Raw genomic sequence first — 9,003 nt, 5'->3', positions numbered from 1 at the left:
TGATTTAAAAATCATAAATAACAACATCGTAAAATATATATAAAAAAATTATACAAATTCATTTTTTAAAATAAATATATACCAGATAAAAAACCATAATTTAAACTTAAAAAATAAAAAATTAACCATAAATTTGCCATTTATCATACTCTACTCTAAATTGAAAATACAAAATATGCTAATTAATTTGTCGTAACGAATTTAATAATAAATCTCTATATAATAACAAATTTCTCACATTTCTGATCAACCAGTTAAATGCGTAAGATAAAATCGTCTCCATACTGAATTAAAACTTTAACTTTACACTTTAAATCTCCGCAAACCTCTTATACTGAAAACGCACAAGCCTCTGTATCTAACTCTGGCTATTTCATGTTTAACGGGACTATTGGTTTCAATTAATGCTATTCTGTCTCCACTAGGGTTAACGGGGTATTAGTTTCAATCAGTAATATTCTGTCTCCACTAGGGTTAACGGGGTATTGGTTTCAATTAGTAATATTCTGTCTCCACTAGGGTTCAAAGCTTTGTTATAGGCCTATACCCTCTCTTTTGAGTAAATGTTCGGTTGACTACGCTAACTAGATGGCCCTCAATGAAGACAAGGCCTTCTATCGCACGCCTTTCATCAATTTCAGGCATAGATAATCGAAATTCTCATGGCCCGACATTTCCTCTTCTTCCTTGGATATTAAGACGATTTCGCTTCTCCTTTTCCTCTGTTGTTCCAATGACAAAAGAGGCCTCGGAGGACGCAGACAACGTCCTGTGTTCGAGAGTCGCTGACTTCACTCTTTCCGAATCACCACATAGTTCTTCAGAGGATGCAGCTGAAGATACCTTTGAAGCCATAGATTGTTGAACACTCCTTACCTGATTCAAGCGATGGATGTATGGCAGATAGGTCTCTGATAGAATGGGCGTGGAGGCATTGGAGGAAGCTGGGGGAACCCAAATTGATAGTGGCACCCATGGTTGATCAATCCGAATTTCCATTCAGAATGCTCTGCAGAAAGTACGGGGCCACTGCTGCTTACACACCCATGTTGCATGCTCGCCTTTTTGCAGAAAACCCGAAATATCATAAGCTTGAATTCACCACGTGTAAGGTAAAGCTCTCTTTCTACTTTGATCTCCGTAGATGAATTTGATGTACAGTGTCTTTTTCCTAATTAATTCCATTTTTTATACGGTGTATACACATTATGAATGCGAGTATTTGGGGTGTGTGTGCTAATCTCAAAACACACTTAAGATAACTATTTAGCGTGTAGATACAGTATCACCTGATGGGTAGATACACATATTCTTCTGCCCACGTTGTTAGCCTTTGAACTTCTGGCTGTACACTCTGTTATCATGTTATTATGGCTTGGTTGGGCATACACAGTTATGCATATGTTTTACCGTGGGTTTAGCAGAAATGTATTCTTACTTCAAGCTAAATAGAAGCCCTTGTGTTCTAAATGAAGCTATGTCTCAATGGGCCAGATTATCTGGAACTACAAAAACACCGAGTATGATCTATGAAGATATTCGAAACTAGCTTCTATGATATATGGCCCATACTGTTATCAGATTGTGTTGTGACATAAACTCAAGAGGAGTTTCAGATATAGTTGGCATCGACATCACTACAGGGTATTTGCCGAAATATATATAACTAGTTTCTTTGATACTACCAGGGATTCCTTGGCCTTGAATGCGAGGGCTGTTTGCTTTTTCTTTGACATCTTCTTGAGCTTCAGCTGGAGGGTTTCGAGGCCACAAAGGATTACCCACTGGCCTCATTAGCCCGGACCATACATCTGAGGACATTATTTGGCAGGCTTTGTTGTTGACATCGCTATTATGGGTACAGATGAGCAGAGTGATTAGCTCTCCTTTACTTTGTGGGGGGGGGGTTTAGCTGCTTTGGTCTACCCCATTTGTGAGCTTTGTTCGACTTTACTTCTTTAGATTTAGATCTAGAATTGACATCTCTTTACTGTTCTTTTTGTTAGGAATTGTATTTTGCACTCCTTTTATAGCTGGCCGTGCATGTTGTACTCTTGAGTCCCACTGACCTATTTTTGTCACTTGTGGACATTCATATAATATCAACCTTTATAGTTTGAGATGTATCAGTTTGTGGAAGCTCCCAAAAAATTCAAATCAATTGAGTATTGATAAAGCGTTATTGATGTTAATCAATACTTATTGTTAACCCACAAACAATGTGGTTGATACCAACCTAATTTTAACAAGCAACAGCATGAGTGATCTGAGACTTCCACAGTGATTCATATTGTTATAGACTTCTGGAAGGGCAATGTGTGATATAAGTGATCCGTCCAATTGGTCCCTGATGATGGATGGAATTCCCATCCGAAACGTTGGACGGATCACTTATATCACACAGTGCCCTTCGAGAAGTCTATAACAAAGCAACAACATGTTGATCTTTAAAAATTCAAGTTGCCGTGGCTTATGGGGGATGCATTCCAAAGTGGGTTGGTGCCAGGTCTCCCTCTCCCTTTGCACCCTTTCAAGACAGATAGCGTATTTTGGCCTAACTGAGATATTATCTCTCTAGGTTTTGTCTAGTTAACTGAATGGGTCATAAGGGAAACCCTCGAAGAGGTCCCAAATGAGCTACTAGCAAGGAACCATCTAGATCTAGCTTTTTAAATTGGAAAGATTAGAGGACCCTTTGAAATATGCGATTTGATTAGAGAGGTTACGTGTTTCATAATATTTGGTTGTGCTTTCCACAAAACACTATAATGGGCTTCATTGGTATTCTTTTAGGAATTAAGATGGGAGTATGAAGGTCCAAGGAATGGATTGGATCTTTCAGCTAAGCTAAGTGAACTTCCCAAACCAAGAGGGCATGTTGGTTTTCTGCAGGCATGTGGTTTTTCTAAGAGAGGTTTTCACACATGCGAGGATTTGTAGGACAATCACACCTACTTGTTAAGTTGGAGATGAATCAACCAAGCCCATCATATCTGGCTCAATATCGGAATGATTTCTAGGAACTTTGCAAATGGTCTTAGAACCAAAGGTATTGAAGAGGGAACTTTATATCCTAGTTTGCTCCTTTGGAAGGATTGGTAATGGAGTCGTCACTAGATTTTTATTTGCTAAGATACCAAGAAGCCTCTTGGGAAGGTTAGACCAAACAACTATAATATGTGACTATGCGCATGCCTACTTATGATAAAATTATTGTAGCATGTCACACTTGGAGTGAGAACTTAGGAATCAAAAAGGAAAAGAAAAGAAAAAATGTATTGAGAGCACATATTTTTCTCATTACATAAGAAGAAAGTGTTGCCAATTTCCATTGAAGATAGGTAATGTGATTGTGAGGGCAAGCTACCCTTTTGGCCACCCAAGTATGCTATATGGTGTAATATGCTTTCTTCTTGTGGTTCTTGTTTTAACATGAAATCATATATCCTTAAAGAGCAAAGGTTGAAATTTTCTAATAATGTCATGTGGCTATGGCATGTATGTGATGGCTCATACAATTTAAGATTATTGGCATTAATCACATCATAATTGTTGAGGCGTGTTAGAACATCAAGTTCAAATTGGTCCAACAACTTGAATAATAGTGCAAGGCCCATATTTGATGGGTTTTAGCTTTATGATGTTGTTATACTCTCGAATGGTAATGAAATTCAAAATTGATTCATTGCCCAGACTTTTGCACCAATGTCTATGTGATGTTCATTTAATTTGCTAAGGTTTTGAGTTGTGCCCTAATTATTAGACTGGGTATAATTGATTAAAACTCTTTGTATTGAGTTGTGGTTGTGCTAATTCCACTAGCATACTTGCCTCATTTAGATTGATCATGGATGCTCTACTTGTGACGTTTTACTCTTGGTCCATTGTATTCATAGTTCCACCAAGTTTCTTGGGACGTGGGGACGGGGAAGCAGGGAAACGTAGGAGCGACCTATGCAAAATATCCCCACCAATTTTTAGGAAATGTGGGGGGATGTTGGGGTCTTTAATACAAGCGACCCAGACAAAAAATAGTAAAATTCTAAAAAAATATAAATATATCATTGAAATTTTATAATTTAACTGTTTTTATCATTATATAACACTTACATCATGAAGGATAAATCGATGAATCTTATAACTGAAACAAATTTAAAACAAAAGGCATGATACAATCATGCATGTAACTGTAACATTGTACAATGAAAATAAAAGTTTAAACCATATTGAAGTTCCAACTATGAATACTGAATATAGAAATAAAAGTCAAGTCCGATACATCAAGATTCAAATTTTTATAGAGCCAAGTCTAATATATTATATCAAGATTCAAAACAAACTAAAGTATACCACTGAAGTTCGAAACAAAAAGCAGATAACATAAGTACATATCAAATGACAAATGAGCATAATTGCTCAAGGTATTGCCCCACTAGTCTCTGCATCCAGCTGCTGCATGAATAAATCAGGGTCAACCATGTCACCGTATCAATCAAAATCATTTGCATTCTCAAACATGGACGTGGAACACCACCCAACCCCATTTGTGTCTCATCAAGTCCCTCCTCCATATCTACCTGTGCATCGTACTTTGGATCAACATCCCCTCATGTTGCTATTCCATTCAAATATGAATTAACCAAACCCCCCCTCCATCGATTCATAGTATAATTATAATATTCTATAACTATTTTTAGGGATTTGACTTTTTCTTTTACGATTTCACCTCAATTTTTTTTGGAAACATTTCCTCTTTGGGAGGAAACGTCCCCCCTTCGAGTTTCTTCACGTTTCTATTTTTTGGGGACAGGGGGAAACGTCCCACAGACGTCCCCACGTCCTTGGGGCGCAAGGAAGCGTGGGGACACGTTTTCCAGGTGGGGGGACATGTCCCCGTGGAACACTTGTATTTTTGAACTAGATGTTGTGTTGTGCAAAATCAAGCTCTCCACTATATTGTCCATTGTTCCTCTCTTTAAGTAATTCAAACAATCTTGTTTGAGCTTTTGAAAGCTTTTGCGAGACCACATCAATGTAGTTTTGCATGGCCACCCTATGATCTTTGGTAAGGTCTTGGGTTTGAAACATCATATTGTATCCGAAACAATTCTTGTATTGATGTTGTCCTCTCGGGTTAGCATTGCATTAGGGGTTTTGATGGATGAGGGTTTCTCCAAAGCTTCTTTTAAAACTTTGCTTTGAAAAAGATTGTCATTGGCCTATTCCCAAACTTGAGTAAATGAATTCTATCTTAAAGTTGAGTTTCCTTGGCACTACAGGTGTCATCAACTTTCAAGTGTTGTCAAAGCTTAGCTATCTAGGCCTACAACTCTTTAGTAAAGGATTGCTTTGTAAGCATTGGCTCGCCTAGTTGAGGTACTCTCAAACTGTGTTTTGAAGTTTTCTATTGAGGCGTGACTTGCTGTGCCTTTCCAAGAAAGAGGTGGTTCAATTAATGTCGACTTCCTACCATTCATTCTAACCATCTGTTTGCCTTTCTTTGGAATAAGATTTAAAATTTTTCTGATGCACCTCAAGAATCTTTGATTCATCAAGTGAGAGACATTCAAAATGTATTGGGCTATAGGCATATACATTTTAGTAGCTCCTAAGGGGACAAGAAATTAGTTATGATAATGGTATGAAAGAGTAGCCACCATCAACCTTTGAATTAATTGAGATCCCACACAACAAGAAAACAAAGTTTTTTTTTTTGAGAGCATGGACCTATCAAGTCTTTTGAGGACCTACTCATTACATCTTGTGAAAATTAGGCTAGGTAAATTGAAACTCAACCAAATCGTTTCTTTGAATTTTTTTTTTGGATCATATAATTTGAATCAGACTCAATACAACCCATGTTTCTTTTTCACATTGGGGGAGTCCAATAGGAAGCATGCCTTATCCTCATGAGCATCAACCTTATTAAATCTTTCTATACAAGTCAATGAGCTTTTGGAAGTTCATCAAGTAGTTGTCACCAACATTTTTCTATTCCTTGTGCATCATGGTTGTGTAAATATTTGCATAATCTAGATTCTAGACTAACCTTTGAAATGGGTATGCCCCCTTGTCAATGATGACTACAACAAATTGGGGGAAGATGAGGGTGGTAACATCTTCCCTTCACTCATCATGGGTGGAAGTAAAAACTATTGCATTTGGCTTTGTGGAGAACTCTTCAAAAGAAATTCATAAATTTCAACATCCTATGGATACAATTTCTTAATCCTGAATCATATGCCTAACTTTAATGATCTTAACTTTTTACAAGGTTCAAAAAGCCCTCTTGTATTTCATGACACTACTTTTATGACTTTGTGTAACAATGCATATTATCCTCCTCAATGTTATTACATGGCCTTGCTAGAGCATTGAAATAATTCAAAGTTGACGAGCCTTGAAGAACATGATCAATGTAACTGACCATGGTATGGAGCTTTAGTTTCCTTTGGGCATCCTTAAGGTTGTGAGATTCCTAGGAGTTCAAGGGGGTTGGTGAGCGCGCCTTCTTGCAACAACCATAAAGGGTGATAGCTTGGGAAGGTTGAAAAGGCTCCTTGGTTGCAGGGGAAGATATCAATATGTTGGTGGTTGACATAATTGAGTTTGAAAGCCCTATTGGTTGGAGCCTTTTGGGTTGCCACATTTTTGTTGGCTTGTGAATTCTTACAAACCACTTGTCACCATCCATTATTAATATCATTGTTAACACAAGGAGTTGAGTGAACTTGAGGTCTCTTATTGATTTGGGTTTCCAGTTAGGTTAGGCTTGCCCATCAAGGGGTGATCTTTCATCTTAATATGTTCTCTAGATATTGACCTCTAAAGCATGTGTTGAGCAAGTTTACACCCATAAGTTATAAAAAGTCCTTTAAACATCTTATCCCCAATATGGATCATCATGAAATCCTTGAGATGTTTAGGAAATTCAACTTTAATACAATTTTTCTTTGAAAGAGAGGGTTAAAGGTCCTCTCAGGTTTGTAGTAGATTACACTATGTAAAGGCTTTGAAACATAGTCAAGGGATGACCAAAATTATATGGGCAAGCTATGCAAGTCTACCTAAATAGGACAGGTGCTAATTTTAGGATATGATCTTTGCTTAGGACAATTATTGCAGTGATCTATATTACCCTGTTTACCATTCCATTTCATTTCCATAAGCAATCACATAACTCAATATCACGTAGATATTAACTGAAGAAAGAACATAAACGAGAGAAGCAGAAGACAAGAGAACACAAGGATATAACACAAGCTAGGGAAAAACGCCGAGATGGTGAAAACCCTTTTTTAATTCTTCTTGTTATTAATATCAAATGTTCAGCAGAGAGAGAGAGTACAATAAAAATGACTAGCCAATTGAAGATCTAATATCATTTCCCTTAGACAAGAAGATGACCCAATCAAACAACAATTCTGACATTATTTGCATGCTCGAAGAGCCGGTGTCTTCTTCTCTGCAAATTCTAGGCACTGGTTAGGGCACAAACACTGTCTGCTTACAACACCCTATTCACACTGTTATGTGGAATTTTGCATCTATGGATAAATACAATTTCCCTAGGTGGGTAGCTACACCTAGAACAACATAATTAAAGAGTTCGACCTTTTTCTATAGAAGATAAATAAGACAAGGGACCTACTTGTTATCTTTCGCTTTCCCTTTGTCTACTTTATATGGCTCCCGTCGCTCCTTCTTGAACTTAATCCGCTCGACAAGTACCTGCAATCATAAACAGAGGACAAAAACCAATCAAAGCAAGAGATCTATCTACTATAGGTAAATGGAATCGAAAGCATTTACACATATAATCATCATACAGAAAGACAAGAATATGGGAAATGGTGTAAACAACTTTATTAAGTAGAAGGAAGAGTTACAACCAAGCAGTCCGATCCCATGTCACTCATCCAGCTTGAGTTCCATCCTTCATCACACCATAAGCACAACACTCCGCCAGCATAACAATACTTGCTTACAATCTCAAACCTCACACCAACAGTGTCTCCTTAGAAATTCTCAAAGTCCGGCTCCTGATCACTTAAATGAGTGCTCAATTTATAGGGAAATGGAGGTGGTTTGGTCATAAATAAGGGTATTGAATGGCCTTCCAAACTTAGAGTTAGTTTCCATGGAGGAAGGGATGAGAGGATAGGAGGTTACTTAACTCATTCCCTATCCAATTTCGAGCTCATAGGAGATGATAAGTGTGGGAATCTTCTAGAATGCTCCAGAAGATAAGAATATTCCCAGAACCCTATGAAGAATTCGCTCAATCTCGCCCAACGTAGGTCAAAGTGGGCCTAAGTGCACTGAAATGCACCCTTACATGGGCCTACCTGCACTGAAGTGCATTTACCCCTGACCAAGGCTGCGCTGGTCCCTCAAGGAGGCATTTTTGGAGGGCTTCAGGCTAGGAAACTTTCAGGGAAGGAGGCATTCAAAGTGATGACTTGTCTAGGGCATGTAGCAACTAGATTAGGGTTTGATGAGCCCTAATAGTATTGATCTGAATGTTGGGAGTGATGTGCCCAAATGGATCTGTAACAGTTGCCCCCTAAAGCATGAAGTCGAAAATGATAATGTCGAGTGATATGCTTTACGATGTGATGAGGAGGTTCCGAAGCGGATGGTGACCTGCATCAATTACAATACATAATATCATGATATTTTGGATTTTTCATGAATTGCTGAGGGAAGGCATACCCATGCTTAGCATATAAACTTTTCATTACATGTACATAGATAGTCGTCTACAGATATAGACCCATGACCATCAGTGTAAAGCCATTGTACGGATGATTTGGTACTTTCCTGAAATTGCAGCCCGGATGGTTGAAACTAGATCCGGGGTCTTTTGTCTCGTTCAATCGTTCGCTCAAGTACGAGTCTAACCATGTGAACATGTGATATGAAGTCGAACATGGGAAGACACTGTCTGATTACCAGCCAATGATGTAAGCTGTTAACAGACGCGAGAGAAATCACCGATAA

General features: G+C 38.1%; 1 pseudogene across 1 annotated transcript in view; it reads left to right on the top strand.

Moving 5' to 3' along the window:
• Nucleotides 1-315: 315 nt before the first annotated feature.
• The window catches only part of LOC149241085 (uncharacterized), a 150,750-nt pseudogene continuing 142,062 nt past the window's right edge, over nucleotides 316-9,003 (top strand). Inside the window, exon 1 of the transcript XR_016246548.1 lies at nucleotides 316-1,112. The product of XR_016246548.1 is annotated as an uncharacterized LOC149241085 (transcript). The remainder of the gene's footprint in view (nucleotides 1,113-9,003) is intronic.

Source organism: Pinus tabuliformis, chromosome 8 (genome assembly GCF_031772625.1).
Source record: "Pinus tabuliformis cultivar Carrire ecotype Pingquan chromosome 8, CPIR1, whole genome shotgun sequence".
Classification (NCBI taxonomy): Eukaryota; Viridiplantae; Streptophyta; class Pinopsida; order Pinales; family Pinaceae; genus Pinus; species Pinus tabuliformis.
This window is presented reverse-complemented; position numbering and strand designations above follow the sequence as displayed.